Below are 7596 nucleotides of genomic sequence, written 5' to 3'. Positions count from 1 at the left end.
AGAATATGCTACTGTCACAGCCCTCGTCCTTAATAAAATGAGTGACCAATTTATGAATTCCAGGCCCTGTATGTAGAGTTGCAAAAACTTAACGTTGTCATCTCCTCTAACGGAGCTATACATGCGACTGGGGACCGCTTGTGGATTTCATACCCCCATGTAAAGTTAGTGCTGTTTCACACACATAAACACACATACACACACACGCACATACACACACATACACACACGCACATACACACACATACACACACATATAGAAACACATACACACATACACTCATACACACATATACACACATACGCACACATACACACATACACATACACACATACGCACACATGCACATACACATACACACACATACACCCAAACACGCATACATACACACATACACATACACACATACATACACGCACATACACACACATACACATATATACACACATACACAATAGTACACACACATACGCACACATACAAACACACATACACACACATGCACATACACATACATACACACACATAAACACATACATACACCCACACACCCACACACGTATACACACGTACACACATACGCAATAACACACACACAAACGCACACATACATACATACATACAGAAATACATACACATACATAAACGTGTTTCGTTGGATAGCGGAGAATATTTTCCTTATGTGATTAAATAACTTACTAGAGACATTAATATATTTCAAAACAGCGACGTATTTTATTTTAAGCTTACTGACACTCAATTGTTTTTAAACAATAATTTCCAACCTTTTTTTACGTGGTGGCACAGTATTGAGTTTTTGTCCAAATTTTCGCGGCACACGTATCACAAAAAATAAATACTTTCTACTCATGAATATCGTTTTGCAATAAAATAATAATTAAAAAAAAAAACAAAAACAGAAAGGGCAATTTTTTACTCATATACAGCAACATATCCTATATTCGATAGCTGGCATCGATTTGATATCGAAATCTGGTCTGATATTATTGATCTCCGATACCTAGTGCCTATATATTAAAAAGTTCGTGATATTCCAATTAATCGTCCCATCACAAATTTAACCAATGTCAATTAGTTACCAATTATATTACTTGTATTGATTGGACTATTGTTCTCATCTTGAGTGTTATTTGAGCCAGGTACGTCAAAGGGTGGGGTACTATTGCCACATCTGGGCAAGAGCTGCTAGAAAGCAATTGTCCTGCCTTGGTAGTGTTCAAAATAGACTTCGTAGCCTCGTAGGAGATGTCCTTTTCTCTTCCCTGCAACCTCTATCGCACAGAAGAGATGTTGTGAGTTTGTCTCTGCTTGATCGTTATTTTCATGGCAAGTGCTCGACTGAGCTTCAATCTATGCCCCGTCCCCTCGCCAAACTTTCACAAGCAACACTTGTCTAGTTGAAAACACTATCAATAATTCCCCCACTCTTTATCTGTGCCTAAACCTAGATTCCATGAACAAAGCTTCTTTCTTAGAAGTGCACTTCTGTGGAACTGTCTTCGAGTTTCCTGCTTTCCAGCTGACTACAATCTGATTGTCTTCAAGTCCAAAGTAAACAAGTTCTTGATTAGCCGTTCCACTTATGTTAACAAACTTACCGAATTTCCATTACTAAAGATTGCTATATTGTCCAATTAATTACTGTACACTCTTAACCCTTACCTTCGAGTGGTCTCTGGGCCTTGATAAGTGGTTATGCCTATGTAAAAAAAAGTTTCCATCGGTTTGTCCTTCGGCCGTCTTCAGGCATATTTGTTGTTGTTTGGAAAAGAAAAGAGAAAAGTTACTGGCTCCGTAGATGTTTTCGTATTCTGTGAATTAGTATCATTTTTATGGTTTTAGTTTCGAATTTGTGAAAAAAAATGGTCGACAAAGGAGAGGCAACTCTAATAAAAATCGATAGGAGATTATCTTTAGTTACCGATTAGTATTCACGAAACGTTTAGTTTCCAGAAATTCGGCGATTTTGAATTGAGCTATATCATCTCGATTAATAAATGAAATGTCTTTATAAAACAAAATAAAATAAAATAAATTCTTGCGAATATATCAATATGACACACCAGTAATCATTCCGCAACCACTAATCAAGTCGATAAAATGTGTGTCTCTAATTTTATAATCGACGTATCAGGTAGACCAAACATTGCCCGGGATTAAATGTAAATTAACCAACGTTCCACATGTCCAATAGTTTTATTGGCATCGTAATCGGTGAAATCGTCAATTTTATAATGACATGGATTTATTAACTGCTCTAGTCTGGGATCCACAGCGGTGCACCAGAAGGAAGCTTCACATGCCTTCCCACAATAATTTATTCCATAATGCATTGTACTTTACATTGCACTGTAGAGAACCTACAGTTGATTTTATAAAATTATTTTTTATATAATGGCTTGAATTAAATTTTAAAATGCAAAAATCAAGTATCATGATTCAATTGTGCTATAAACAGAAACACTTATTTTGAACGCGCCCCGCTCTCATAAAAAAAACTACTGTTGATTTTATACGTTGAACCCTTCTGCTTGTGCGATAGTAAAACATCTCAATTACATCTTTATGTTAAGTTTCGTAAAAATCTGACGGCCTTTTCTTTAATCAGATTTTTTGATACTTATCGGGAATATTCAGATACAAAAACCTGCCTAAGAACACTTTCAGACATATAAATAACATTTGTGTGGAATTATTCTTTCATTCAATGCAGCATAATCATACTTTTGACTTCAATCAAGAAAAAAATAGTAAAATTTATTTCAAATAAACCGCGTCGGAGACTTCTTGAATCATTTCATTTACATGTCCACATATGAATTATAACGGCCACATTTACTCGAAAAAAAAAACAATATAAATTACATCATACCTACCTTTGTAAAATATATGACATGACGTTAAAAAAATATATATATATGTGACAGTAAAAAAAATATCTTACTCTCTTAACAGCGCCGTAACTTATTTGAATTTTCAACGACTTTTTCGTTCTGAAATAGAACAAAGTCACCCTTTTCACAACAAGTATATTTTTTAATAGTGTACTGGCATTTTATTTTCTTCGATTTATTCATCCAGAAAAAAGTCTCACAATAAAAACGAAACGTTGATGGATGTATAACTTGGTTTGTTCCTTTTTCGTCTGTCACTCTCTCCTATATATATATATACATATATATATATATATATATATATATATGAACAAATGATTAATAAAACATGTTAAAATACATCTTGAAAAAGAGTTAAAAACATATTAAATTTTAAAAAGGAAGCACAAGATAAGTGGATAGTCCTTAATCCGCGGAGTTTCGAAGAAATACTCTCCTTCTCATCAGAGGGCAGGAATATATATATATATATATATATATATATATATATATATATAGGGTGACCCTAATATAACGGGCCCCAACTCTAATTAGGCCCCGTTTCTTAGTGTTTTGTCCGAATGAAATGAAACTTTAGTCATAACTAGTCTATTATATTCAAAACATCACATCAAAACACGAGGGTATTTGGCCTTTTTTTCTCCGTTCTACGGCATATGTCCTAGATGGCCTCCATTTAGCTTCTGTTTTTTTTCTGGGTCATCCTGTATATATATATTGGCAGCAAGTCATTATTCAAGCACACCTGATTGAACATTACTGAGTTCTTTTTTTACGATTTTTGTTGGATAACTTTTCAATTTGCCGTGCGGTCTTTTTTTTTAATTCGTCTGGCATGTTGTATATTATGACGTTCAAGTGTTGCTGTTCGGCCATATCCTTCTTAAGCGCTTACAATCAGTTCATCCGATCGTCGTCAGGAGCGATTGTTGTTGTTGTTGTCGTCGACGTTTTTATTAAGGTTTTGTGTATTTATAGTTAGTTCTATTTTTTTTTATTGGTTATAAAGATTGGTGCAGGATGATCTATTTTATTTTTTATTTGTTTTATTTTATATTTTAATTATTTAGTATAATTATTGTTAGTAATATTTGTCCCGATATTAGATGACATCCGGTTAATAAGGGGCTGTAGTTTTGGAATTAGTATAGCTTCTAGTAATTTTAGTCGTCGCGCGCAATTGTTAAGGTATCGAATTTTAGTATTGTTAGTTAAGATATTTCTAATGTCGAACGGTTGTAGGTTTTTATCATGGAATGTTGTTTTATGACGCTATTGTCTACTAAATAATAGGTTAATCGTCGGGAGAGTGTTGTTGTAGTGTGCCCTATGTATGCGTTGTATGAGTTTTTAGAGTAGGTTCGGAGACATTCTTAGAAGGGGCAAATAAATTCATACACTACATTAGTTTGGTTTAGTGTGGTGTCAGTATTATTGTTTTTTAATTACTAGGTTGGAGGTTTTAAATTTAGTATAACATATTATTAGTTTAATCTCTTTGTTCTGATGTATCTTTGTATTAGGTTATTATTGTATCTTCTGTTTTGTAGTTAATGTTTGGTTGGTTTTTATAGTATACTTTGATGGTGTCATTTTTGTTAGGGTTAATGAAAGCTCAAGTGACCGACTTTCATTTCAACTTTAAATTGCTCAACAAAAGGAACGGAGTTCTTAAAGGGCAGGCATAATTATTACTATAATAATATTTTAAATATATATATATATATATGTGTGTGTGTGTGTGTGTGTGTGTCTATGTGTGTGTATACATATGTGTGTGTTCGTCTGTCTGCGTGTGTGCGTGTAATATTACTTCCTTCCGTTATATGCTACTTACCTGGAAAATTACATGTCCACCTGAACGCCTTTTCCTAATTAAAAGCATTGCGTATAAATAACCGAATGAAATTAATAACTCTTTTCTCTGCCAGTCATTGTACGCGTATGCACCGGCCAATCAATAACGCACGCCTTTCTTGTTTAATGGTTTCGACTTTTCGAGATCGATTCCCATTTGTATAAACGCCCACATCTTAATGACACGACGAAACCTGAAGGTGGTTGTACAATAATAGCGCTGTCAATTTTTCAAGCAATTCCATGGTGGTTTAAACGAGATGATGCGCCATTGAAAAAAAGACAAAAGATTTTCGAGAAATCCATTTTACCCGTGCTAGAAGAGATATTCCCATCATAGAAACATGGCCTCCATTCAGTTTTGAAACAAAATGGTAACCCCCTGTAAATATGGCGGCGTGTTTAATTGTGATGAAAAGGTTGCGCAAACCATGCAACCTATCTTCACCTGGGTCGACACTGCTTGATTCCAGTTGAAAAGAGAAATCAAAGACGACTGGAAACAATACAGATATTAGCGGAGTATTCATACGCTTTCTATTCCCAATTTGTAACCCATTTTTGTACTGGCCATGCTTAAAATTGCTTAACTTCGGTGATCTAATGGAGACCGATGTAGCAACGTGACTATACCGTATATTTGCATAGTTAATTTATATACACGTAGTCGTTAAAATTGCATATTGTTATGTAGCGAGAACATATTGAGACAACATATAACGGGGACTCAGAACAAGGATAGTAATAACATTTATATACATTACACACACAGTTCAGGCCCTGTCGGTGGGGTATTAGACTGCCCCCCCCCCCTGCAGAGGGTAAAAGTCCCTCAATGGGGGTCCTGGATATGACCTTAAAATTATATCCAGTGGTGAGGCCCCAGCTTGTGGGCTTTGGGGAGTGTGGAGCCACCCTTTAATTACCATTGCTCCCAGGTCCACTCTGACCCGGATTGGTAGTACCTGTTAGGGTCCCAACTATGGGTTAAATAGAAACCGACGTGAAAACAACAAATATATTCTATTAAAAAAAAATTTCTTCAAAATCTTTGGATTCGGCATTAAATAACCCGAAAAGGGTTGATATGCCCTAAAAAAAACAACCAACCAACACACAGTTGATATTTATTACATATAGGAGATGCGAATTCATTATTGAAGGAGGGGAATGTGTAATATAGTTCCTTTACATCAGAGGGGGAGAATCATTACTGATGATGGAGAAGGGGATATTACTTGGAAGGGGATTATACACAGTTCGTTTACAAGATGATAGACAAAACACATTTACCTTTATGCTATAATGACGACGACGACGACGACGACGACGACGGTGAGACAGTATTATACCAGCTGGATGATTGTCAGAGATTCAAGTCTTTACGATTACAGTCTCTCCCCCCTTCGCCTCTAAGGAGACTCAGCTCCCAGTGTTGCCTACTCTCTCTCTCTCTCTCTCTCTCTCTCTCTGGCTCTGGTTCTGGCTCTCAGTGTCTGACTCTCCATCTTACTTAGGACTTTGTCTTTCTTGATGACGTCAGAGGCCTGCTTTCTTGATGACGTCAGAGGCCTGCTTCGCCACGTGAAATTTATTTACGTAGATTTTTTCCTATTCATGTCCACACACACACTTTTAGCAAACAAAGAATACCCAAATTTAATTGTTCAACATCTAACCTATTTTTAATCATTATCTCTAAAACTCGTGTTGTTCATTCTTTTAACTGACATATTTAATATTTAGTTATTTCTAAGAGAACGAACAATCGGCTGCGTTCATAAATCAAATATCTATCTATGACATAAATAATATTTACCTATTTGCACGAACAATGACAAAACGTTCGCCAGTGCAGTATTCTAAACTCACTTGTGCACAAGGATAGAATAACAATAACGCCTTCTGTCGTTTTTCCTGTGCTGAAATCCAACGCCACAAACAAATCATCCAAATCTGAACGGCCATTAAATCCACTCCGAATCCAGAGAAGGTGATTCTTCTTTATCCAGTTTGGACTCTGAAAAATCGAAAAACATCGCCATTGTAATCTTGGCTATTTGCCCGGAAGCAACACCTCTTCCGTACGATCTTTTTTCACAGAGACATCATAAGAAGGGGGGTAATTACCATTTTACATGGATCACAATGGTAAACGATCTGACCTTTGATATTTTGTGCATCGACCCTTCGCTGCGTATTTTTTTTCAGTCATAAAAGCAGCGTCTTTAGATGGACATTACAAAGGTCAGCATTAGCGAATTATGGGCAAAGAAAGATCGGCGTTACTCCTCCGTAAAACCAATCACACTTCAACTCAACCACTTATATGTACTAGCAATAATGTTTTCTTCTCGATCGCACATCTGCTATTATAGACGGTGAACAAACACAGACGACATAAAATAGGACATAACTAAGAAGAGGGTATCATGAGGAACGAACAGGTACCATATTTCCAATCAATAGATCAATATCTCTATATGTGGGTTTTTTTATTACTTTTTACATACGAGTGTCTAATAACATACATCTCTCGATCGTATATTTTTGTTATTATATATTACTATCACGCCGTCCGGCATTGCCCGGTCGTAAAATACACGTAAATATGATATTTTGATTAATGCTAATTTCGTATTTATTTTAGTATTATATTATATTATATTTATTATATTATATTATATTTATTATATTATATTATACTGGACCCAATATATAGTAATGGTTAAAGAAGTTAAAACAAAAATGACTTCATATGTAATATACTGATGTTAACATTCTGTAGATATTCAACGTAAAATAAAAAATATACCCATATGA

This window comes from Euprymna scolopes, chromosome 31, assembly GCF_053919585.1.
Source record: "Euprymna scolopes isolate OS-2025 chromosome 31, ASM5391958v1, whole genome shotgun sequence".
NCBI classification, from domain to species: Eukaryota; Metazoa; Mollusca; class Cephalopoda; order Sepiida; family Sepiolidae; genus Euprymna; species Euprymna scolopes.
The sequence above is the reverse complement of the archived record's forward strand: the minus strand, read 5'-3'. Positions refer to the sequence as shown.